The sequence below is a fragment of the Mixophyes fleayi genome, chromosome 4 (assembly GCF_038048845.1).
Source record: "Mixophyes fleayi isolate aMixFle1 chromosome 4, aMixFle1.hap1, whole genome shotgun sequence".
Taxonomy (NCBI): Eukaryota; Metazoa; Chordata; class Amphibia; order Anura; family Limnodynastidae; genus Mixophyes; species Mixophyes fleayi.
In genome coordinates, this window is record NC_134405.1 from 54,737,559 (window position 1) to 54,765,463 (window position 27,905).

At 40.9% G+C, this 27,905-nt stretch overlaps 1 protein-coding gene across 2 annotated transcripts in view; it reads left to right on the forward strand.

Moving 5' to 3' along the window:
• The first annotated feature begins 782 nt into the window (after window positions 1-782).
• LOC142151426 (fibroblast growth factor receptor 1-like) overlaps window positions 783-27,905 on the forward strand; it is a 102,925-nt gene continuing 75,802 nt past the window's right edge. The window contains exon 1 of one of the 2 annotated variants that reach the window (XM_075207045.1): window positions 783-1,089. The gene's annotated coding sequence lies outside the window, so the exon portion shown is untranslated. Of the gene's footprint in view, window positions 1,090-22,845; window positions 22,930-27,905 lie in introns of those variants that run through there. The other variant, XM_075207046.1, reaches the window with a different exon arrangement.

Consider the following 27,905-nt stretch of genomic DNA (forward strand, 5'->3'; position numbering starts at 1 on the left):
GTGGAAGAGTGTGTCTATGTTGGGAAAGGAACAAGTAAATTTGTAGCCTTAGAGAAAGGGGTGATTGTGAGATTTGGACTGGAATCCTGTGTGTTGCCTTACAGTAATTTTCCAAGTCACAAGTGCGCAGAAGGCAGTTTGTGACAGATAAAGGGGCTCAGGAGCAGTTTCCTGACAAAAAAGAGGTAATATATTATATGACTGTTGGAATATATGATAAGATATTAAATCAGGGAGTAGCTAGAGAGGGCTTACTCCTGACAGGTAATGTCATGAGTTTGTTTTCTACACAATAATATAGCAAGTATGGGTTTTATCAGTGTCTATGAATATTCACTTTACCCTGGTAGAGAAACCAATGTGGTAGTTAGCAATTGTGTTCATATACATATACTACAGGATTAGTTCCATAAAGGTAAGGCTAATGAATTAAGCAGTACTGCTGTTAGATCCAGCAAGGAGTGCAATACACTACCGCTCACAGCTTGCTGCCAGCAGCTCCCATGATACGTCCGCATGTGGATTGAATTGCTGCGTTAACCTATATTTGTACTTGTGTTTAATGCAGCTTGAGAATATAGAATGCTTGCCGTGAGTTAAATGGAATGTAAACTACAAACCCCAGTGTGCAAATGGAGAAATTTGACAGGGTAGGCAGATTTTTAAGAGACATGGAAAAATTGTTTTAGGAATCTTCATTATAAGCAACATTGAGATCTATTTTACTGGAAAACAAGCCAACTACTTTTTAAGAGTGTTACGAAATGAGAATGTTTGTCTGAGTGTTGCAACTTTGTTTCTACGATCTGGATTCCTTATGGTGTTTATAAAATCCCACATTTTCTTTCCTCCTCTTCAAGGCCCCAGATGGTTTCGAAATAATTCTAGAAATAGTTGAACTATAGAGGTTTTTGTACTATTTGTCTCAGCTTGATAGGAATAGATGTTGCAGGAGGAAAAACGTAGGTGAAAATTTTCGACAGTCAGGGATACATTTTTCATTTGTTTTTAACCACATTTTTACTAGTTGTTTCCATCTTCAGAAGACTTCTCTGGGAACTTAAGGATCAACATCTCCAGCTCAAGAAGGTAAATCTTTTACTTCTTAATGAACATGTTGTATTCTGTAAATATGAGCACATATATATATATATATATATATATATATACACTCACATATACCATATATATTGTATATGATAGATATCATACACATACTGTATATCACCGCTATATATTCTAGTTATCCCTTCTACCTGCTTGAATGCATGTCGGAATGGACGTGCAGAGTGTATTACCATTCATTCCGGCTGATGGAATGGGGCTCTGTACACCTTACCCATCCATTCCAGCTGCGAGAATGGGGCTGCCAGTACATTACCCATCCATTCCAGCTGCGAGAATGGGTCTGCCAGTACCTTACCCATCCATTCCAGCTGCGAGAATGGGTCTGCCAGTACCTTACCCATCCATTCCAGCTGCGAGAATGGGTCTGCCAGTACATTACCCATCCATTCCAGCTGCGAGAATGGGTCTACCAGTACCTTACCCATCCATTCCAGCTGCGAGAATGGGTCTGCCAGTACATTACCCATCCATTCCAGCTGCGAGAATGGGTCTACCAGTACCTTACCCATCCATTCCAGCTGCCGGAATAGAGCTCCGAGGACATTAACCATCCATTCCGTCTGCCGGACTGTAGGTCTGAGTACATTAGCCATCAACTTCAGATGCTGGAATGGAGGTCCGAGTACCTTAAGCATCCATTGTGACTGCCAGAATGGGGATCTGAGTACATTAATCATCCATTCCGGAACTAAAATGAATAATTATTATAAAGAAAACCTTATCCTGGCACCCGGAATGGATAGCTAAGGCACTGAGACATCAATTCCGACACCAGGAATGGCTGGTTAAGGTACTCTGAGCCCCATTCTGACAGCTAGAATGGAGGGTTAGGGTACACTGAGCCCCATTTCAGCACCTGAAATAATTGTCTAAGATACTGAGAGCCCAATTCTGGCAGCCGGAATGAATAGGTAAATTATAAAGCTATGACATATATGTAACATATTTATGTATAGATATACATAAGCAATATAAAATGGGTACTGAATAGATGTGCCAAAAAAGGAGTATATATCTCGCTCTCCATAGCACTTTATCATTGGGAACAAACATTAACTAAAACAATACTGGGTAATACATAAACACAGAGAGGTAAGAGAACCCTGCTCGCAAGCTTACAATCTATGGAGATATATATATATATATATATATATCTCCATAAAACGTATTAGTTGGAGAGCTTGAATGCCATTTAACAGTTTATGAAAATAAAGCAAAATAAAGCAAAATATTCCATAAAGAAGATGAATCATAGCCACATGGTGCAGCATAACAGGCTGTATGGAATGATATACTATATAGAATGTCCACAAAACCAGTGTATACCACATGGTGCAGCATAACAGGCTGTATGGAATGTTATACTATCTAGAATGTCCACAAATCCAGTGTATACCACATGGTGCAGCATAACAGGCTGTATAGTTGTTATACTATCTAGAATGTCCACAAACCCAGTGTATACCACATGGTGCAGCATAACAAGCTGTATGGAATGATATACTATATAGAATGTCCACATAACCAGTGTATACCACATGGAGCAGCATAACAGGCTGTATGGCATGTTATACTATATAGAATGTACACAAAACCAGTGTATACCCACCCTCCTCACATGCACGCACAAGAATAAATTTCAAGTATAACAAATATAAATATATATATAAAATACGTTTTATATAAAGGAATTATTAACTTCAATTTTTTTTTTTTGCAAGATTTCAAATAGTCACTCAACATGGGGGACATAAAAACCCCTCAAAGGCTTCTGTATTAGCGGTAAATGAAACCCTTCCCCATGCAGATGCTGCAGCATTCTTTGCCTGCACTCCTCTGTACCCCTGCCCACACTCTTTGGCAAGGGTCTTAGGGCCTGATTCATTAAGGATCTTAACTTGTGAAACTTCTTATTTCAGTCTCCTGGACAAAACCATGTTACAATGCAAGGGGTGCAATTTACTATTTTGTTTTGCACATAAGTTAAATACTGACTGTTTTTTCATGTAGCAAACAAATATCAACTTTAAATTTCAGTGTACAAATAAGCTATCAAGTATTTGTGTGCCACATGAAAAAACAGTCGGTATTTAACTTATGTGCCAAACAAAATAGTAATTTGCAACATATAAGATATGCAACAGGGTAGACACACCAGGAGGGGTAAAGCAAATGATTGATGATTTCGGTAGACTAGAGGAATGGTCAAAAGAGTGTGGCATAAAACTAGTTTACTGCCAAAAAATGCAAAATCATGCACTTGGTCTCAAAAACCCAAATGCTAAATATAGTATTAACGGCACAATAATGGATCTACTGAAGAGGGAAGGGTTCTAGGAGTCACTATTTCAGGTGACTTAAAGACAGGTAAACAATGTAACAAAGCAATGAGGAAGGTAAGTCAGAAGTTTGGATGCATAGAGAGAGTAATCAGTAGCAGAAAGAAAGAAGTAATAATACCACTGTATAGGTAATTGGTACGATCTCATCTAGAGTACTGTGTTCAGTTCTGGAGGCCATATCTCCAGAAGGATATAAATACATTAGAGACTGTACAAACAAGGGCAACTAAAATGGTGCATGGCCTACATCACAATACTTACTCGGAAAGACTCAAAGATCTTAATATTTATATTTTGGAGCAGAGAAGGGAAAGGGGGGACATGATAGAAACTTTCAAATATATTAAGAGTATTAACAAGCTACAGGAGGGAAAAGGAAGAGAAATATTAGAACACGTAGACATGCACTGACACTAGAGGGAATTAGGTTCAGAGGAAATTTGAGGAAAAACTACTTCACAGAAACGGTCCTGGAGAAGTGGAATAGCCTCCCCTCAGAGGTGTTAGAGGCTAATACATTAGAGCAGTTTAAACATGCTTGGCATAGACATAAGAATATCCTTATAAAGAATAAATGATTAAATAGAGTTCAAAGTACCATAGTTTAATAAAAATAGGCAGAGTAGATGGGCCAAGCGGTTCTTATCTGCCGTCAAATTCTATGTTTCTATGTTCAGCTGGTCAGCCCTGCCAGCTCTCTCAACTGACACCCACCATTGACCACCACTCTTCTGACCTATACACCAAGGAGATGGGGTTGCAGAGAATGAGGAGTTGGTGGTTGGATCTGACATGAGCACTTGGAATTTTTTTGTATGTGATCATCCATCAGAACATGTGCCTGTGTGTGTTATCGGCCAACTATGTTTGACATCTTTTCTGATATGACAGGATATTGGATCAATTGATCATACATGCTATGAATTCTGTGTGTGTGTATAGCCAGCTTTACACAGCACTTGGATATATAGAATTGTTTAATTCACTATACTGTATTCCATGTCACATATCCCAAGGAATATGGAATAGTGATTAACAAGAACTGTTTGTCTCTTTTCATAGTCCCTTTTTTTAAAAACAAAACCGAAGTGCACAGTAAAACTTCTCCAGTACTGTTTGCAGGAGGAATTCTCAGATCCTTCTTCTATATACTGTAGTGTTTAAGTTCTACATTTTCAAAGAGGTGTTTTTATAGCACAAAAACAATGCATTATAATTGTACAGAGTGGTCATATCATGCTGACTGTTGTGGCATCTGACAAGATGCTGGAAAATCTAAATGTTTAACCACTGTTGTAATGGAGAAAAATTAGTAGTGCTTGACGAACAGTCTGGGAATAAGACATACATTTTGAATATATAACATGGTTGTATATTGAAGAAATTTTGTTTAGTGGGTTTAACTGGCTGTTTTGCTGGCCCAGTTCTTTATAGGCAACAATGACCATCTGTTTTATTTGCTAGCCTTTTGAAGGGGCGCTGTTTGGAAGAAGCATAAGGTTAGGTGTCAAGATGCTGGAAGCTGCATGATCTAAACATGAAAATTATTTTCACAGGTGTTTTGCAAGACCGTGGAAATATTTGGCTTCCAGATGGGTTTAAAACACAGTCAAAGTTGGTTTCACATTTTCTTTGCTTTCTTGCACACTTTTGAATGGACGAAGGAAGTGCCAATCACTGTCATTCCGGGTAACAATCACATTGGACCAGACTTCTGATGTAATGAGGTGGCATGACCGATTGGCTTTGTAAAGCAAGTTTTACTGATTCTCTGTTTGCCTTGAAAAAGCGACTGATGCGAAATGTGCATTGGCATTCACCCTGCTATCCCACCATTACTTAGATAATAGGGAGCACGATAATGATGGCAGAAGGTTTGCCATTTTAATGCTGATAACCCTTCTTTCAATGAGATGATCAAATCTCTGTTCCTTAGCAAAAGATAATAGAGAATTAGCTAATCTACTTTTATAACGTATGGCCATGGGCACAAATGATCACTTCTTATGTGGTGTGGGTGGCCTTAAAACTTCAGCACAGTTACTGTGTGTCTCATACACACATAGACAAAATAAATGCAGACATGAAAACAAAGAGTAAGGAGGACCCTGCTCAAAAGAAATACTAATTCACATTATATCAGTATCCAGAACTGTCTGTACTAAAGATACCTCAAATATTTAGGATTTAACATTTTTATAACTTTGGGAGCCTTATTTCCAAGGTACGTAAGACATGGTGTCAGCATTTCCACTGAAGGTCAATTATTAAATCCTTTTAGAAAACAATGGCTTCCAGTAATGCTGCCCACACAGTGATAGGACAAGTCATCCTGCAAGATCAACAACTGACTAGACCTGTGCCAAATCTGGTAACACACGTGGGTGGATAACTTCCACAGATCCTGTTAGATAGCGGTCTGGCCCGATGACAGGATAACATTGGAAACAACTTATTGTGGTGTGGGTGGACTTCAAACTACAGCACGGTTACTGTGTGCCTCATATATTATTATTATTATTATTATTATCATCATTTATTTGTTAGGTGCCACAAGGTTTCCGCAGCGCCGTACATAATACAAACAGGAGACCATACAGGGTGACATAGTACAGAGCAATAAACACAAAGTACCAATACTTCAGAACTCCGGGCAGACATATGAGCAAAGATGGAGTAGAAGAACAGGTATGGAGACAGGAGGGGAGAGGGGCCCTGCTCATATGAGCTCACATCCTAAGGGAGGGTGGACAAACAGGCACAGGAGGGAGCCATTACAGTAAGGGAGAGAAAGGCGGGGCTGGTGGAGAGAGGGGATAACGAGAGAAGGATGTTTGCGAAGGTGCAACAAGGTAAGGGTTAAGTGGATTGTTGATAGGCTTTGAGGAACAGGTGAATTTTGAGTGCCCGTTTATAGGAGCACAGACTGGGTAAGAGACGGATGGAGCGAGGGAGGTCGTTCCAGTGGAGGGGAGCAGCTCGGGAGAAGTCTTGGATTCTGGAGTGGGAAGAGGTGATCAGAGTGGAGGAGAGGCGACGGTCATTGGCCAAGCGCAGGGAGTGGGCAGGGGTGTGAATGGTGAGGAGGTTGGAGATATAGGGGGCAGTAGACTGGGAGAGGGCTTTGTAAGTGGTGGTGAGGAGCTTGAAAAGGATCCTGTAGGGGAAGGGGAGCCAGTGTAAGGCAAGGCAGAGAGGGGAGGCTGAGGAGGAGCGGCGTGAGAGAAAGATGAGTCGGGCAGCCGCATTAAGAACAGAGCGAAGGGGGGCGAGGTTGGAGAGACGGAAGCCAGTAAGGAGAAGGTTGCAGTAGTCGAGGCGGGAGATGATGAGAGCGTGTATGATGATTTTGGTGGCATCTTGTGAGAGGCATCTTTGCTTTCTCAACTCACTTCTTATGCTCACATCAGGAGTGTTGCTAATTTCTCAAGTCATTGAGACCAGAGATGAGTGGGCTCGGATTATCGCAATCCTAGCCCAACCGCACAGTGCGGATCCGAGGGCGATCCGAGCACTGTTCGGGTACTTCTGGCGGGGAGAAACTGTGAAAGGGAGGCCGAGACTCAAAATCCTGCCGTCGGATCTCGCAAGACTCGGATTGTATAAATTCCCCGCTTGCTGCTGCCATCTTCAGTCGGGCTAAGATCAGGGAAGAGGGAGGTTGGGTTTTTTAGTGGTGCTGTGTCCTGTCACTCTGTCCTGCTGAGTCCAGTGGTGCTTTGTCCTGTGCCCTGTCCTGCTAAGTCCATAGTTATTAAAAAATTATAAAAAAAATTATAAAAAAATTAAAAAGAATTTTTTAAAAAAAATTATACAAAAATACTAAAAAAAATTACCAAAAATTATAAAAAAAGTATAAAAAAATTTCTACTGCAATATATAAATACGTTCACTGTTCCTGCAGTCCAGAAATATTAGTACTGCAATATTAAACTATGTTCACTGTTCCTGCAGTCCAGAAATATTATTACTGCAATATTTAACTATGTTCACTGTTCCTGCAGTCCAGAAATATTATTACTGCAATATTTAACTATGTTCACTGTTCCTGCAGTCCAGAAATATTATTACTGCAATATTTAACTATGTTCACTGTTCCTGCAGTCCAGAAATATTATTACTGCAATATTTAACTATGTTCACTGTTCCTGCAGTCCAGAAATATTATTACTGCAATATTTAACTATGTTCACTGTTCCTGCAGTCCAGAAATATTATTACTGCAATATTTAACTATGTTCACTGTTCCTGCAGTCCAGAAATATTATTACTGCAATATTTAACTATGTTCACTGTTCCTGCAGTCCAGAAATATTATTACTGCAATATTTAACTATGTTCACTGTTCCTGCAGTCCAGAAATATTATTACTGCAATATTTAACTATGTTCACTGTTCCTGCAGTCCAGAAATATTATTACTGCAATATTTAACTATGTTCACTGTTCCTGCAGTCCAGAAATATTATTACTGCAATATTTAACTATGTTCACTGTTCCTGCAGTCCAGAAATATTATTACTGCAATATTTAACTATGTTCACTGTTCCTGCAGTCCAGAAATATTATTACTGCAATATTTAACTATGTTCACTGTTCCTGCAGTCCAGAAATATTATTACTGCAATATTTAACTATGTTCACTGTTCCTGCAGTCCAGAAATATTATTACTGCAATATTTAACTATGTTCACTGTTCCTGCAGTCCAGAAATATTATTACTGCAATATTTAACTATGTTCACTGTTCCTGCAGTCCAGAAATATTATTACTGCAATATTTAACTATGTTCACTGTTCCTGCAGTCCAGAAATATTATTACTGCAATATTTAACTATGTTCACTGTTCCTGCAGTCCAGAAATATTATTACTGCAATATTTAACTATGTTCACTGTTCCTGCAGTCCAGAAATATTATTACTGCAATATTTAACTATGTTCACTGTTCCTGCAGTCCAGAAATATTATTACTGCAATATTTAACTATGTTCACTGTTCCTGCAGTCCAGAAATATTATTACTGCAATATTTAACTATGTTCACTGTTCCTGCAGTCCAGAAATATTATTACTGCAATATTTAACTATGTTCACTGTTCCTGCAGTCCAGAAATATTATTACTGCAATATTTAACTATGTTCACTGTTCCTGCAGTCCAGAAATATTATTACTGCAATATTTAACTATGTTCACTGTTCCTGCAGTCCAGAAATATTATTACTGCAATATTTAACTATGTTCACTGTTCCTGCAGTCCAGAAATATTATTACTGCAATATTTAACTATGTTCACTGTTCCTGCAGTCCAGAAATATTATTACTGCAATATTTAACTATGTTCACTGTTCCTGCAGTCCAGAAATATTATTACTGCAATATTTAACTATGTTCACTGTTCCTGCAGTCCAGAAATATTATTACTGCAATATTTAACTATGTTCACTGTTCCTGCAGTCCAGAAATATTATTACTGCAATATTTAACTATGTTCACTGTTCCTGCAGTCCAGAAATATTATTACTGCAATATTTAACTATGTTCACTGTTCCTGCAGTCCAGAAATATTATTACTGCAATATTTAACTATGTTCACTGTTCCTGCAGTCCAGAAATATTATTACTGCAATATTTAACTATGTTCACTGTTCCTGCAGTCCAGAAATATTATTACTGCAATATTTAACTATGTTCACTGTTCCTGCAGTCCAGAAATATTATTACTGCAATATTTAACTATGTTCACTGTTCCTGCAGTCCAGAAATATTATTACTGCAATATTTAACTATGTTCACTGTTCCTGCAGTCCAGAAATATTATTACTGCAATATTTAACTATGTTCACTGTTCCTGCAGTCCAGAAATATTATTACTGCAATATTTAACTATGTTCACTGTTCCTGCAGTCCAGAAATATTATTACTGCAATATTTAACTATGTTCACTGTTCCTGCAGTCCAGAAATATTATTACTGCAATATTTAACTATGTTCACTGTTCCTGCAGTCCAGAAATATTATTACTGCAATATTTAACTATGTTCACTGTTCCTGCAGTCCAGAAATATTATTACTGCAATATTTAACTATGTTCACTGTTCCTGCAGTCCAGAAATATTATTACTGCAATATTTAACTATGTTCACTGTCCCTGCAGTCCAGAAATATTATTACTGCAATATTTAACTATGTTCACTGTCCCTGCAGTCCAGAAATATTATTACTGCAATATTTAACTATGTTAACTGTTCCTGCAGTCCAGAAATATTATTACTGCAATATTTAACTATGTTCACTGTTCCTGCAGTCCAGAAATATTATTACTGCAATATTTAACTATGTTCACTGTTCCTGCAGTCCAGAAATATTATTACTGCAATATTTAACTATGTTCACTGTTCCTGCAGTCCAGAAATATTATTACTGCAATATTTAACTATGTTCACTGTTCCTGCAGTCCAGAAATATTAGTACTGCAATATTTAACTATGTTCACTGTTCCTGCAGTCCAGAAATATTAGTACTGCAATATTTAACTATGTTCACTGTTCCTGCAGTCCAGAAATATTAGTACTGCAATATTTAACTATGTTCACTGTTCCTGCAGTCCAGAAATATTAGTACTGCAATATTTAACTATGTTCACTGTTCCTGCAGTCCAGAAATATTAGTACTGCAATATTTAACTATGTTCACTGTTCCTGCAGTCCAGAAATATTAGTACTGCAATATATAAATACGTTCACTGTTCCTGCAGTCCAGAAATATTAGTACTGCAATATATAAATACGTTCACTGTTCCTGCAGTCCAGAAATGTTAGTACTGCAATATTAATCTACGTTCACTTTTCCTGCAGTCCAGAAATGTTAGTACTGCAATATATAAATACGTTCACTGTTCCTGCATATGTCCAGAAATATTAGTACTGCAATATTAAACTACGTTCACTGTTCCTGCAGTCCAGAAATATTAGTACTGCAATATTTAACTACGTTCACTGTTCCTGCAGTCCAGAAATATTAGTACTGCAATATATAAATACGTTCACTGTTCCTGCAGTCCAGAAATATTAGTACTGCAATATTTAACTACGTTCACTGTTCCTGCAGTCCAGAAATATTAGTACTGCAATATATAAATACGTTCACTGTTCCTGCAGTCCAGAAATATTAGTACTGCAATATTAAACTACGTTCACTTTTCCTGCAGTCCAGAAATGTTAGTACTGCAATATATAAATACGTTCACTGTTCCTGCATATGTCCAGAAATATTAGTACCAGAGATTAAACTACGTTCACTGTTCCTGCAGTCCAGAAATATTAGTACCAGAGATTAAACTACGTTCACTGTTCCTGCTGTCCAGAAATATTAGTACCAGAGATTAAACTACGTTCACTGTTCCTGCAGTATAAAGGAATTTGTACTGCTGTATAACTCCAGACCAGTGGTACTGTCCTGTGCCGCATATAATTTTTAAAGCCTTTGCCGGGTGTGTGTGGTTTAGGGGTACGCTCTCTTGTGCTGCATATAATGGAGTACAAAAATTTGGAGGATAAAGTAGGGAAAGATCAAGAACCATTTCCTCCTAATGCTGAAGCTGCTGCCACTAGTCATGACATAGACGATGAAATGCCATCAACGTCGTTTGCCAAGGCCGATGCCCAATCTCCTAGTACAGGGCATGTAAAATCCAAAAAGCCAAAGTTCACTAAAATTAGCAAAAAAAGAAAATTAAAATCATCTGAAGAGAAACGTAAACTTGCCAATATGCCATTTACGACACGGAGTGGCAAGGAACGGCTTAGGCCCTGGCCCGTGTTCATGATTAGTGGTTCAGCTTCACCTAAGGATCTAAGCCCTCCTCCTCCCCCCCTCTAAAAAATTTAAGAGAGTTAAGCTGTCATCAACAACACAGCAAACAACTCTGCCTTCTAAAGAGATGGCATCACAAATTCCCAAGGCGAGTCCAAGGGTGTTGGTGGTTGCGAAGCCTGACCTTCCCATCACTGTACGAGAAGAGGTGGCTCCTTCCACCATTTGCAGCATGCCCTCTGCATATGCTGGAAGGATCACCCACAGTCCAGTTACCGATTTGGCTAATGAAGGTGCGAATGTTGTACACCGGGAGGAGGATATTGATGTAGCTGGCGCTGAGGAGGAACTTGACGAGGAGGATGCTGATGTGGTTATCTTAAATGAGGCACCAGGGGGGGAAACAGTTGTTGTCCATGGGAAGAAAAAGCCCATCGTCATGCCTGGCCAGAAGACCAAGAAATCCACCTCTTCGGTCTGGAAATATTTCTATCCCAATCCAGACAACAAATGTATGGCCATATGTAGCTTATGTAAAGCTCAAATAAGCAGGGGTAAGGATCTTTGCCACCTAGGGACATCCTCCCTTATACGTCACCTGAAGAACCTTCATAATTCAGTGTTTCGTTCAGGACCTGTGGCTAGGACCGTCAGCAGTCCAGGGACACGTAAATCCCTTGTTCCTGTTGTATCCACACCAGCAACACCCTCCTCATCAATTTCCTCCACTATCTCGATCAGAGATAGTCCTGCAGGCCATGTCACCGGTATGATTGAGTTCTCTTCAAACCGGGATTCATCCGGAGGATTCTGCAGCAGTACGCCTACTACTGCCGGGGAAGTCGTAAGAACGCTACGTCTTTCACTAAACAGTTGACCGTACAACAGTCGTTTGCCATGAGCACCAAGTATGACAGTAGTCATCCTATGGCAAAGCGGATAACTGCGTCCGTAACAGCTATGTTGGTGTTAGACGTGCCTCCAGTGTCCGCCATCAGTGGAGTGGGATTTAGACGGTTGATGGAGGTATTGTGTCCCCGGTTTCAAATCCCATTGGGATTCCACTTCACTAGGCAGGCGATACCCGGGATGTACAGAGAAGTACGAAAAAGTGTCCTCAGTGCTCTGAAAAATGCGGTTGTACCCACTGTCCACTTAACCACGGACATGTGGACAAGTGGTTCAGGGCAAACTAAGGACTATATGACTGTGACAGCCCACTGGGTAGATGCATCACCTTCTGCAGCAACAGCAGCAGCAGCATCAGTAGCAGCATCTCCAAAACGCCTGCTCATTCCAAGGCAGGCAACGTTGTGTATCACCGGTTTTAATAAGAGGCACAACGCTGACAACCTCTTAGAGAAACTGAGGGAAATAATCTCGCAGTGGCTTACCCCACTTACACTCTCCTGGGGATTTGTGGTGTCGGACAACGCTAGTAACATTGTGCGGGCATTACATATGGGCAATTTCCAGCACGTGCCATGTTTTGCCCACACAATAAATTTGGTGGTGCAGCATTACCTGAAGAGTGACAGGGGTGTGCAGGATATGCTTGCGGTGGCCCGCAAAATTGCTGGACACTTTCGGCATTCTTCCACTGCCTACCGCAAACTCAAACAACATCAAAAAAGCCTGAACCTGCCCTGCCATCACCTCAAACAAGGGGTTATGGTGCGCTGGAACTCCACCCTCTATATGCTGCAGAGGATGGAGGAGCAGCAAAAGACCATTGAAGCCTACACAGCCACCTACGACATAGGCAAAGGAGTGGGGATGCGCCTGAGTCAAGCGCAGTGGAGATTGACTTACGTGTGTGCAAGGTTCTCCAGCCGTTTGAACTTGCCACACGAGAAGTCAGTTCCGACACTGCCAGCTTGAGTCAGGTCATTCCCCTGATCAGGCTGTTGCAGAAGCAGCTGGAGAAAGTGAGGGAGGAGCTGTTAAAGTATTGCGATTCCAAACAGCATGTAGCTCTTGTGGATGAAGCCCTTCGTACGCTTTGCCAGGATCCAAGGGAGGTCACTCTTTTAAAGTCAGAGGAATACATTCTGGCCACCGTGCTCGATCCTCAGTTTAAAGCGTATGTTGTGTCTCTGTTTTCGGTGGACACAAGCCTACAGCGGTGCAAAGACCTGCTGGTCAGGAGATTGTCCTCTGAAGAGGACCGTGACATGCCAACAGCTCCTCCTTCATTTTCTTCCACACCTGTGGCTGCGAGGAAACAGCTGAGATTTCATAAATGACCCGTTGGCAGTGATGGTCCGGACTGAAGGACCTGCCAACCATTGCAGACATGTCTACTGTCGCTGCATTGGATGCTGTCACCATTGAAAAAATAGTGGAGGATTACTTTGCTGACACCATCCAAGTAGACGTATCAGACAGTCCTTATTCTTACTGGCAGGAAAAAAAGGCAGTTTGGAAGCCCCTGTACAAATTGACTCTATTTTACCTGAGTTGTCCCCCCTCCAGCGTGTACTCCGAAAGAGTTTTTAGTGCAGCGGGGAACCTGCTCAGTGAGCAGCAAAGGAGGTTGCTTCCGCAAAACGTTGAGAAGATGATGTTCATAAAAATGAATTATCAATTCTTCAATCAAGACCAGCACTGGCCTCCAGAGACTACAGAGGGACCTGTGATTGTGAAGTCCAGCGGGGACGAATTAATAATGTGTGAGGATGAGGAAGTACACACTGAAGGGGGCGAGGAATCAGAGGATGAGGAGATGAGGACGACATCTTGCCTCAGTAGAGCCAGTTTAGTTTGTACAGGGAGAGATGAATAGCTTTTTTTGTGTGGGGGCCCAAACAAACCAATCATTTCAGCCACAGTTGTTTGGTAGACCCTGTCGCTAAAATGATTGGTTTGTTAAAGTGTGCATGTCCTATTTCAACAACATAAGGGTGGGTGGGAGGGCCCAAGGACAATTCCATCTTGCACCTCTTTTTTTTCTTTGCCAGCTCGTTTTGTGGGGGTCCAAACAAACCAATCATTTCAGCCACAGTTTTGTAGGCCATGTGTTACGAGCCGCGGCGGTGCCCAACCGCCGCGACTCCCCTGTCTCCGTCCCGGCCGTCGCTATGGCAACCGGGACGTCACTTACGGGGGCTCGTCAGACGTTGCCATGGCAACGGTAAGAAGCTCTCTTATCCAGCGCCGCGTCCCGGCATTACAGAGCAGCCGGGCGCGTGCGCAACAGCGGGGCAAGCCTGAAGGCTAATTGGAACAGCTTGTGGGCAATTAGAGAGCTAGGCTCTCATTGGTCTGCTTCAGTATTTAGGGCAATGAGGCCTGCTGCCTCATTGCCGGTTATAGCGTTCTGTCCTCAGTCCTGCTGCCTGCTTGTGCTATCCATTTTGGTTCCTGCTACCTTGGATTTGACTACCCGTGTTTTAACCCCTGTTTATTATTGGACCTGTGACCCTTCTCTTCTGACCTTGACCTTTTGCCTGGAATTCGGATTTTGCTTCTCTGCCTGTGAGTTTGACCCTTCGCTTGCCCTTGGATATTGCATCTGTGCCTGTGACCTTTTGACCTAGGATTCTTCTTATACTACAGTCCACCAATCACTCCACTTCTGGGAACTCCTTTAAGTCAGTATACGTTACTCGACCCTCGGTCGGCCCGCAGCCCAGTCTGTCCCCACCACTAGGGGCTCCAGCGAACACCTGGCCTTCAGAGTAGTTCCCGAGTTTCACTGTACTGACTTGGGAATTCCTAACACCATGTGGCTGAAATGATTGGTTTGTTAAAGTGCGCATGTCCTATTTCAACAACATAAAGGTGGGTGGGAGGGCCCAAGGACAATTCCATCTTGCACTTCTTTTTTTGCCATTATGTGCTCTTTGGGGCCTAGTTTTTTAAACTGCCTTCCTGTCTGCCACTGCAGTGCCACTACTAGATGGGCCACGTGTTTGTGCCGCCCACTTGTGTCGCTTAGCTTAGACATCCAGCTACCTCGGTGCAACCTTTTGGCCTAAAACAATATTGTGAGGTGTGAGGTGTTCAGAATAGACTGGAAATTAGTGGAAATGATTGTTATTGAATGTTATTGAGGTTAATAATAGCGTAGGAGTGAAAAAAAAAATGGTTTTTAGCACTTTTTATGCTTTTTTTTTAAAAAAAATCAGAACCCTAAATCAGAACCAAACCTTGAGTAGGGTGTTTTGGCAAAACAAATCAAAACCCAAAACCTCAAGCTAACCAGAACCCAAAACCCAAAACCCAAAACACTAAAAGTGGCTGGTGCACACCCCTAATTGAGACCTATCCCCTTAACTATTCTTTACCCCCATACACAGTTGTGCCAATGTACAATAAGCAGATGATTCAAAGGGTTAATATCTTATCACTTGTAAATAGTATAACAAATCCTTATCTGAAGTATACACTAGTTCAATACTGGATAGAATTTTACATTTAGAAGCTTTTGAAAGCAATGAGGTAAAAATGTAGATTTGAACCCCAAAACATTTTTTTCTCACTACACTTTGAAGAAAATAAAAAACTAAAAAAATACAATGTTATTCTGGAATTAACATGAAATCCTAGCTTTGTGTCAAAGTGGCTGTAAATATATACACAGCATACCATCCACAATGACATGATCATGTGTTGAGCTTATAGTGTTAGTCTTATAGTAGATTGACAGCTTGCATATTAATAGAAGTGGTCTCTCAAAATGTTACATCAATACCAGAATGAATAAAATTATTATTATTTTTTTTAAATTGGAGTGCGGTCTTCTGTATTGTCTTGAGGAGGGGTCGCAATAGGAGGAGTCAGCTAAGGATTGACAGATTTGTGCTGTGAAGCAGAATGTTGTGAACATAGAGAGCTTGTAGTTATTTATAAGGGATAAATCATAACTACAGTGTAAATAGGTTGTATTAAATGAATCCAAGGATAAATTGAGCTGTCAAGTTTGGAGACATTGAGTCTCATGCAAATGTACTTGATGGCTTTGCACATCTAGTGTGAGGAGATAACCATGTCACTTGTCTTGGCTTCAAAGAGTTTTGGGACACTTGAGTAGATGGTGTGGGCCGGTCACAGCTGGAGATCCTGGTAGGCAGCATGTGAAAGCCTATACAGGTATATAGAAATATGACCTTCAAAGGAAAATGTTGTCATAGTTCATATTTTGGGAAATCTGGATGTCACTCTATACTAGAGATGGTCACTGACCCCCGTGTTTTGGTTTTGGATTCGGTTTTGGATCTGGATTACCGTCGTGTTTTGGTTTTGGTTTTGCAAAACCGCCATTGCGTGTTTTGGTTTTGGTTTTGGTTTTGTTTGGTTTTGTTTTGCTATTTTTTGGGAAAATCCATGTTTTTGGGCCTAAATTAACCCAATTTAGTGCTCCAACTGTTTTAGAGACAAGTAATCTAATTGTTGAGGTAATAAATCATCCAAAAAAACAGTTTAATTCTTCGTTGGTAGGCCTATTCTACACACAAAACAGATTGTCTTCCTCTCCATCTATGCATATTGGCAATGCAGCCATCGTCTTTGAATGTATATTACACCCTACACTTATAGTTAAATATGTAAAGAAATGGAAAAAGCCAGTTTGGTTTCTGTCTCTCAAGGCCCCCCTCCACTTGTATAAAATAGCAAAAAATTCAGCCATTATAGACTGTACAATATTAATTGACATGGAGAAAGCCAGTTTGGTTTCTGTCTCTCTAGGCCCCCCTCCACTTGTATAAAATACTAAAAAATTCAGCCATTATAGACTGTACAATATTAATTGACATGGAGAAAGACAGTTTGGGGTCACTCTGTCTCTCTCTAGGCCCCCCTCCACTTGTATAAAATACCAAAAAATTCAGCCATTATAGACTGTACAATATTATGAAAAATGGACAAAGCCAGTTTAGGGTCACTCTGTCTATGACACCCTACCCTTAAGGATAAATTGCCCTAACAGCAGCCTTTCAAGATGGTATGTGATATGGAAATGCCACAAGTCCCTTTCCTCTTTGGGGGTAGATTGCACCCTACACTTACATAGAAAGTTTTAAAAAGATGTTATCGGCATCATCTTCAGCTTCATCCTCACCCTCATCAGTGTGTACGTCATCATCACAGACTATCAATTCATCGCCGCTTGAATCCGCCATTAGAGAACAGTCAGTGCTTGGATGTCTTGGATGGTGAAGGCCTTCCTCGTGGAAGATGTAGTTCATTTTTATAAACATCATTTTCTCCACATTTTTGGGAAGTAACCTTCTACGGCGATCACTGACTAAGTTCCCTGCTGTGCTGAACACTCGTTCAGAGTACACACTGGAGGGTGGGCAGCTTAGGTATTGCAAAGCAAGTTTGTACATGGGTTTCCAAATGGCCTGCTTTTCTTCCCAGTAAGGAAAGGGACTGTCTGACATTTCCATATCAACTACCTCTTGAAAGTAATCCTCCACCATCCTTTGCATGTTTATACTCATATTGGATGGACTTATGGGCAAAGTGACACATTTTTTTGAAAAATCCTTCAAACCAGCCCAGATGTTAAATTGTTCTCGTCTGCCCCCTGTGTCTTCCCTGCTTCTTTTTTGGAAATTTAATTTTTTACGAGCAACAGCTTGAGAAAGTGAAGGAGGACACGTCGTCAAGCCGAGGCCCAGTTCAGCGGCCAACTTGCTGAGCAATAGCTCCTTGCAAAAGTTCACATCTCGCTCATTTACAAGTAAAGACTCAATGTAGGTTTTAAACCTTGGATCAAGCACAGTGGCCAAAACTTACTGATCCGAGTTCAAGATCTTAATAACTCGAGGATCATTGTGAAGCGAATTAAGTACTTGATCGACAAGGCCAACATACTTTGCTGAATTGCTTGCTTTCAGCTCCTCCTTCATTTTCTCAAGCTGCTTTTCCAATAGTCTAATTAAAGGAATGACTTGGCTCAAACTAGCAGAGTCTGCACTGACCTCACATGTCACAACTTCAAATGGTTTCAGCACCTTGCACAGCACTGAAAGGATTCCCCACTGTGCAAGAGTGAAATACATCCCCCCTCCTTTCCCAATGTCATGACTTGTGCAATATGCTTGGATGGCTTTGCGCTGTTCCTCCATCCTCTGAAGCATGTACAGGGTGGAATTCCACCGAGTTACCACCTCTTGCTTAAGTTGGTGGCAGGGCAAGTTAAACTGCTCTTGGAGCTGCTGTAATCTCCTACATGCTGTGGCTGAATGCCTGAAATGGCCTGAAATTTTACGGGCCACCGAAAGCATCTCCTGCACCTCACGGTTATTTCGTAGGAAGCTCTGCACCACCAAGTTGATGGTGTGAGCAAAACAGGGAATATGTTGGAAATCACCCAGCTGTAATGCTCGCACTATATTGTTGGCGTTATCTGAAATGACATACCCTGGGGAGAGTCCGAGTGGTATAAGCCATGCATCAATCACATCTCTCAGTTTGCGTAACAAATTGTCAGCCGTATGCCTGTTAGTGAAGCCGGTGATACAAAGAGTGGCCTGCCTGTGACAAATGTTACGTAGTGGTGTACATGCTGCTGCTGTTCCTGCTGGTGAAGGTGAATGACCAACCCAGTGGGCTGTCACAGTCATATAGTCTTTGGTTTGGCCACTTCCACTTGTCCACATATCTGTGGTTAAGTGAACAGTGGGCAGAATGGCATTTTTCAGCGCAATCTCTACATTTTTACACACTTTTTGGTATAGTTGTGGAATAGCTTTACGGGAGAAATGGTGTCGCGATGGAATTCTGTAACGCGGACACAAAACCTCAATTAACTGTGAAAAACCAGCTGCGTTTATTGTGGAGATTGGACGCAGATCTAACACTAACATTGCAGCCATGGCGTCTGTGATTCGCTTGGCGACTGGGTGACTGCTGTCATATTTGCTTCCCCTCGCAAATGATTGTTTCACAGTTAATTGCTGAAATGTAGGACTGCTCATTTTATTCACCTGCCTCTGGGATGACGATTCACCCCCAGCAGCAGCAACAGCAGCAGCAGGACTAACGCTTTCTTCAGAGGAATCAATAATAGTGCCGGAGTCATCCAGCCTTAAGTGGGATGCCGGGCTAACTCCGAGCGCTACTGAGGATATTGATGAGGATGGTGTGGTGGGTGTATTTTGTAGCCGTCGGTATGTCGGTGAGCGGAGGGTCTTAGCTGATGAGGGAGTGCTTGTATTCTTTTGGGAAGAACTTTCAGCTTTTCCCAACACTTTGCCATGAACTCTCGTTAAATGGCGTAACATAGACGAGGTTCCAAGATGGTTAAGGTCCCTCCCTCGACTGACTGTGGCTTCACATACACTACAAATGGCTATACAATTGTTGTCTGGATTTGGGTAGAAATAATTCCACACATAAGAAGTGGATTTTTTTGTTTTATGCCCAGGCATGACAATGGCCTTTTTCTTGTCACGTGCCAGAACTGCTGCCACTGGTGCAGGACTTACACAAACAACCTCATCCTCATCAACATCCTCATTAGCGCCCTCGTCGCCTACACAAATCTCCCCCTCATCCTCTTCTAATTCCAAAGTGGCATCCTCAATTTGGGTATCACCGGCTACACTCGGGCTATTAAGGCACACATCAGCAGAATGCTCACGATTAGACATCCCACTGTTGGATGGACTCTCCACAGGGATTGTTGTCATTTGTGAATCAGAGCAAATATTCTCCTGTAATGCCTCACTGGTATCTTGCAGCTCAGCTTTGACGCGTAACAGTAGTTGTGCACCAATTGTAGCCTGGGTAACTTTTTGGGATCTGCCACTAATAGCCAAAGGTGAAGGCCTCATTCTCTCTTTGCCACTGCGTGTGTAGAATGGCATGCTTGCAATTTTTTTTTTATCGTCACTTAACTTTTGCTCAGTTACACTTCTTTTTCGCTTCAATACAGTAAAAATTTTTTTGGTTTTTGTTTTTTGCACTAATTTGAAAACACTCTGTTGTTTGACATCGCCTTGGCCAGATGACGTACTGGGAACACTAACATCAGGACTGGTGACAGAACCTGGTTGCTCATTTAGATCATATGTGGACTGCTTTGAATCCATTCTGAGCGCAAACCACTGAGGAGTGCTAAAAATTATTGAGTAGATACTGCTGACAGATATGACTTTTGACAGCCAGAAATATTAATGCACAATTAGGGAGGACACCCCAAAAACACTGAGGAGTGCTAAAAATTATTGAGTAGATACTGCTGACAGATATGACTTTTGACAGCCAGAAATATTAATGCACAATTAGGGAGGACACCCCAAAAACACTGAGGAGTGCTACAAATTATTTAGTAGATACTGCTGACAGATATGACTTTTGACAGCCAGAAATATTAATGCACAATTAGGGAGGACACCCCAAAAACACTGAGGAGTGCTAAAAATTATTGAGTAGATACTGCTGACAGATATGACTTTTGACAGCCAGAAATATTAATGCACAATTAGGGAGGACACCCCAAAAACACTGAGGTGTGCTACAAATTATTTAGTAGATACTGCTGACAGATATGACTTTTGACAGCCAGAAATATTAATGCACAATTAGGGAGGACACCCCAAAAACACTGAGGAGTGCTAAAAATTATTGAGTAGATACTGCTGACAGATATGACTTTTGACAGCCAGAAATATTAATGCACAATTAGGGAGGACACCCCAAAAACACTGAGGAGTGCTAAAAATTATTGAGTAGATACTGCTGACAGATATGACTTTTGACAGCCAGAAATATTAATGCACAATTAGGGAGGACACCCCAAAAACACTGAGGTGTGCTACAAATTATTTAGTAGATACTGCTGACAGATATGACTTTTGACAGCCAGAAATATTAATGCACAATTAGGGAGGACACCCCAAAAACACTGAGGAGTGCTAAAAATTATTGAGTAGATACTGCTGACAGATATGACTTTTGACAGCCAGAAATATTAATGCACAATTAGGGAGGACACCCCAAAAACACTGAGGTGTGCTACAAATTATTGAGTAGATACTGCTGACAGATATGACTTTTGACAGCCAGAAATATTAATGCACAATTAGGGAGGACACCCCAAAAACACTGAGGAGTGCTAAAAATTATTGAGTAGATACTGCTGACAGATATGACTTTTGACAGCCAGAAATATTAATGCACAATTAGGGAGGACACCCGAAAAACACTGAGGAGTGCTAAAAATTATTGAGTAGATACTGCTGACAGATATGACTTTTGACAGCCAGAAATATTAATGCACAATTAGGGAGGACACCCCAAAAACACTGAGGAGTGCTAAAAATTATTGAGTAGATACTGCTGACAGATATGACTTTTGACAGCCAGAAATATTAATGCACAATTAGGGAGGACACCCCAAAAACACTGAGGTGTGCTACAAATTATTTAGTAGATACTGCTGACAGATATGACTTTTGACAGCCAGAAATATTAATGCACAATTAGGGAGGACACCCCAAAAACACTGAGGAGTGCTAAAAATTATTGAGTAGATACTGCTGACAGATATGACTTTTGACAGCCAGAAATATTAATGCACAATTAGGGAGGACACCCCAAAAACACTGAGGAGTGCTAAAAATTATTGAGTAGATACTGCTGACAGATATGACTTTTGACAGCCAGAAATATTAATGCACAATTAGGGAGGACACCCCAAAAACACTGAGGAGTGCTAAAAATTATTGAGTAGATACTGCTGACAGATATGACTTTTGACAGCCAGAAATATTAATGCACAATTAGGGAGGACATCCCAAAAACACTGAGGTGTGCTACAAATTATTTAGTAGATACTGCTGACAGATATGACTTTTGACAGCCAGAAATATTAATGCACAATTATGGGGGACACCCCAAAAGCGCTGGGGAGTGCCAAATATGAAGAAAAAATAATAAACCTCTATCCTCCTCTCTGCACTAGCGATTTTGGTTAGAGCAATTGCAAGAACAATATGGTATTCTCTGTCCCTGCTCTAATTAGCCTATGACTACACCCTGCTCTCTCCCTCTGTCAAATGGCGATGGATTGCTGTGGAGGCGTGTATTTATAAAGTTGAAGTATCGCGAGAACCGAGTCCCGAGATCCGACGACGTCACAATGACGTTCGGCCTCGATTTGGATTCGGAATGGGCGGGAGAGTACCGAGCTGCTCAGCTCGGTACTCGGATACCCAAAGTTCGGGTGGGTTCGGTTCTCGGAGAACCGGACACGCCCATCTCTACTCTATACTGAGGAGCAGAAATCACACCAGGGCTGTGGATGGCAGGTTCGGGGGGTATCAGGGAACAGCTGAAATCACATATCTTTGGAAGAGGTATCTCACATTGTCATAATTCTATAATTCTAATATGTTTGTTATTTAAATGTGCGGGAGATTATGAACGGTTTATTGAGGGAGGTATTATTTCTCTGAGATATATCTGTGAAAAATTACCCACAGGTCAAGACTGTGAGCAAAGTATAGTAACACCCAGGGAACATCCCTGCCCCCAATTAGCATTAAACACTGCCCCTGTGAAGACCATACCATTTCATTTGGCTTAAAAACCTGTGTGTGGAAAGGAAAAATTGTCAGCTTCTTGGGATCAATCTAAGTGAAGGACTGTCCATCTTTTCTGCCTGCCCCAGGCATACAGATTATTATTTGTAAGTAATGCTCTGTACTTTCATCCCATTTGTTTTTATAACTGTTTGCAATTTTTTATTTGTATGTCAAATCTTTATCTAATTGTTTTTATTATCTGTAAGCATTGTACTTTTTGTATATTAAATCTAAAATGTAATAGTTCTGTCCTTATTGCTCTAAACGAATCCATTGCCTGTTTAGAAGAGACGGATTGCTTGAATGGATTAATTCTTTAGATATCAGAGAAAGAAGAGTTAACTATTTAGCTACCAGAGCACCTAGTGTGTGCAATTGGGTGTTAAAGTCACAGATTTGCTACGGGCCTTATTCGTAGCTGGTGGCAGTTGCTGAGAGGTGTGAAGCATGCGTTTGTGTTGGCACGGGACCTGCGAAATCTGTAGCCTTAGAGAAAGAGGTGAGTGTTAGATTTGGGTCTGGAATCCTGTGTCCCCTTACAGTAAGCTTCCAAATCACAAGTGCGCAGAGTGCGGTTTGGACTGATAAAGGGGTTCAGGAGCAATTTCCTGACAGAATAGAGGTGATATATTGTATGACTGTTAGAATATAAGATAAGATATCTAATCAGGGAGTAGCTAGAGGGGCTTATCCCTGACACAGAACTTATAAATACAATTCGATATGCTTAAATTGTCATGTTATACCTAGGGATGTGCACCGGCCACTTTTGGTGTCTCGTGTTTTGTGTTTTGGATTCGGATTTCCTTGAGGTTTTGGGTTTGGATTTGTTTCGCAAAACACCTGACGAAAGGTTTTGGTTTGGATTTAGAGGTTTTGGATTCGGATTTATTTTGAAAAAAACATAAAAGTGTTAAAATCAAGTTTTTTGGTTTATTTTCACTCCTACGCTATTAACCTCAATAACATTCAATAACAATCATTTCTACTAATTCCCAGTCTATTCTAAAACACCTCACACCTCAGAATATTGTTTTTAGTCCAAAACAGGCTCTACTGAGGCAAGATGTCGTCCTCATCCTCAACCTCTGATTCCTCTCCCCCTACAGTGTGTACTTCCTCCTCCTCACACATTATCAATTCGTCCCCGCTGGACTCCACAACCACAGGTCCCTCTGTACTATCTGGAGGGCAGTGATGGTCTTGATTGAGGAATTGATAATTAATTTTTATGAACATCATTTTTTCAACGTTCTGAGGAAGCAACCTCCTTCGCCGCTCACTGACCAGGTTCCCCGCTGCACTAAAAACTCTTTCCGAGTACACACTGGAGGGGGGACAACTCAGGTAAAATAGAGCCAGTTGGTACAGGGGCTTCCAAACTGCCTTTTTTTCCCTGCCAGTAACAATATGGACTGTCTGACATGTCTATTTGGATGGTGTCAGCAAAATAATCCTCCACCATTTTTTCTATTGTGACAGCATCCAATGCAGCAACAGTAGACATGTCTGCAATGATTGGCAGGTCCTTCAGTCCGGACCAGATGTTATCAGCATCCCCGCCAGCGGGTCTTTTAGGAAAACTGAGCTTTTTCCTCGCAGCTTTATCCTCCAAATTTTTGTTTTCCATTATATGTAGCACAAGAGAGCGTACCCCTAAGCCACACACACTCGGCAAAGTCTTTAAAAATTATATGCGGCACAGGAGAGTACCACTGGACTTATACTGCAGAATCAGTGAACTTTGTAATATTGCAGTACCACTGGACTTATACTGCAGAATCAGTGAACTTTGTAATATTGCAGTACCACTGGTGGACTTATACTGCAGAATCAGTGAACTTTGTAATATTGCAGTACCAATGGACTTATACTGCAGGATTGTTTTTGGATATTTTTTTTTAATTTCTTTTTTTTATAATTATTTCTTTTTTATTTTTATTATAACTTTTTTTAAATTTTTTTAGAACTTGGGAATAATGGGGAAATAACAATGCCCTTAGAAGGACAGAGCACAGGACACAGCACCACGGGACTGAACAGGACACAGCACAGGACCCAGCAGCACCACTGAACTCAGAAGGACAGAGCACAGCACACAGCACCACTGGACTGAGCACAGCACAGCACAGAATATAGCAGGGCAGAGGACCACCTAACACAACCACCCTCTACCCTGATCAATGCCCGAGTGAAGATGGCGGCGGCCAGCGGGGAATTTATAGAATCCGAGTATCGCGAGATCCGACAACGGGATTATGACTCGGAGCCTTGCTTTCAGTTTTGCAATTGGTGGCAATACCCGGATCTGTCTCGGATCCGGCTCGGATCGGCAAGGTTCGGGTGGGCTCGGATTTCAGATATCCGAGCCCGCTCATCCCTAGTTATACCCAAACAGCAACTAAATCATTGTACAGTGGCACAACTGTGTATGGGGGTAAAGAATAGTTTAGGGGATGGGTCTCAATAATTTGAGAAGTTAGCAACACTCCTGATGTGAGCATAAGAAGTGAGTTGAGCAAGCAAAGACTTTATATGAGACACACAGTAACGTGCTGTAGTTTGAAGTCCACCCACACCACAATAAGTTGTTTCCAATGTTATCCTGTCATCGGGCCAGACCGCTATCTAACAGGATCTGTGGAAGTTATCCACCCACGTGTGTTACCAAATTTGGCACAGGTCTAGTCAGTTGTTGATCTTGCAGGATGACTTGTCCTATCACTGTGTGGGCAGCATTACTGGAAGCCACTGTTTTCTAAAAGGATTTAATAACTGACCTTCAGTGGAAATGTTTATACCATGTCTTATGTACCTTGGAAATAAGGCTCCCAAAGTTAAAAAAAATGTTAAATCCTAAATATTTCAGGTATCTTTAGTACGGACAGTTCTGGATACTGATATAATGTGAATTAGTATTTCTCATGAGCAGGGTCCTCCTTACTCTTTGTTTTCATGTCTGCATTTATTTTGTCTATGTGTGTATATCCTGTTTTCCCCAGTGTCTGGCACCTTAGAAATAATAATAATAAAAATAATAATAATAATAAAGCTATTGGCTCTTTCTCATTATGCTTTGTCAATTTGGTATAAAATACATAGCCGCTGGTGTTTGATTGCAATATTATTGACACTTAACATAATATATGCAGTATTTGTTGTCATGCTTTTTTTTTGCTTCCTTTGTTAACGGAGTAGAAAAACATATTGGCAACATTTATGTGTGTGGTTTTATTTTGTGTTTTCAGATTTGAACTACATTTTATGGGCTAGAATATAGTCCTTATTGTAGAAGGCGATATTTTTAATTTATTTTAAAGCCAGAAAAATAAATCTATATTTTATAAACAATACGTCTGTAGTATAATGAACACACATACATATATTATTTTGGAAATTGGCTTTTCCACAGCAGGTCCATCTGTAGATCAGTTCAAAGTAGGCAATTAGAATTAGAATAGGTACACCACAATTGTTACAGACTCAACTATAATACAAGCAGCAATATGCAAAATGTTTGTCTCTATGACATTTTGTTTTTACATCAAACTTAAACAGTTTTAATTAATCTCTACATTTTTTCACATTTATGGGGGAATTCAGTTCCCCACGATGTGGCGCTGGGTGAATTTACCTGATACAATGGGTAACATCACAAATCTGAAAGTGTTTAATGAGTCAAGTCCAGTGAAACAGACATTTACCCCTGCTGAAATCTCTAAGCGGCAGACCTAACCCCCTTATATCTGCCTGTTGTCTATGTACTCATCCTGAACAAGAGAGAAAGCAGATGTACCTCTGGAATCGACCATTGGTCAGCAGTTAAAATGTGTCTGTTGAGTAGTTTATGTATCTCTTGATACTTAACACGCCCTGTGATCAATTAAGGAAGTTTGATATGCAGGAAACGACAGTCTGGCTATCCTTCCTTTTTGTAGAATGCATATACTAAATCAAAATAAAGTGAGCACCTATGTTTGGTGTGTGATCTTACATATATAGGATGCTTATCCAGACCATGGTCTCTCCAATAGTAGACCGATTCAGCAGCAGTGATCAGAGTTATAAGGTGATCATGAATGCCAAATCTTATTATAGAGATATTAAAAGAAAATGTTTCTTTACAACAAACCTCCCAACGTTTCAAAAATGAAATTGGGATAAAAAAAATAGAAGAAGCTCAGACTAGATCCTGTCAACTATGTCCACATTCTCATGAAGCCACACCCACTTACTGCATTCATGCAATTAAAGTAACGTACCTACTATATATTTGTGGCACTGTATCTGTAAAGGGCTGTTTTGGAGTAACGTCCAAGGTGTGTACCTTGTACCTCCTACACACAGAGGACACAGCTATGTTTATTTGAGCTAACCAATTTTCATCTTATTGCGTAATTTACCAATGTTACTGATTGAGGCTGGACAGTCTCGATTAGAGGCAACTGTTCCTTTTGTCCCTTTGTTCCAACTGTAGCTGGTGGCAGTTGCTGAGAGGTGTGAAGCGTGCAAGTTGGGAGATATGTTTGTGCTCGCCATGGTAAGTGGGTGCTGTGCACACCTACTTCTTGTACATGAGGCAATTCACAGGTGGGACCGGGCGCTTCAGAAGCACTGGGTACAATATCTAGTGTCACGTGCTCTCATCCTTGGTTTTTCTATGTATGTCTCTGCCCCAAATGTGAGTGGGAGAATTTTGGGAGGTATGTTGCTCATTCTCGAGGAACATTGTGACAACAAGGTTCCAAGTAAATGAATCAACAAAATATTGGTAAAACCCCCCACACACCACCATATGAAGGCTGCTATATATATAAATATATATTATAACAAAACCGCACCCTTCTCATGGCACTTTTGTCACCTTCTGTTGCAAGAATACCCAGTAGACATCAGCAACACAAAACTTCTTTTATAAATCAAATATATTTATTGTTTTCATCACAATAAATTGCACAACTTCCGTCAGGATGACACCAACAAGCAACTACCTTTTACTTGCACCTCCTTGTGACCCTAAACACTAACTAGACACAGTACAGCCAGCCTCGGACTGGCCTGCCGGCCAGCCGGGCTATAC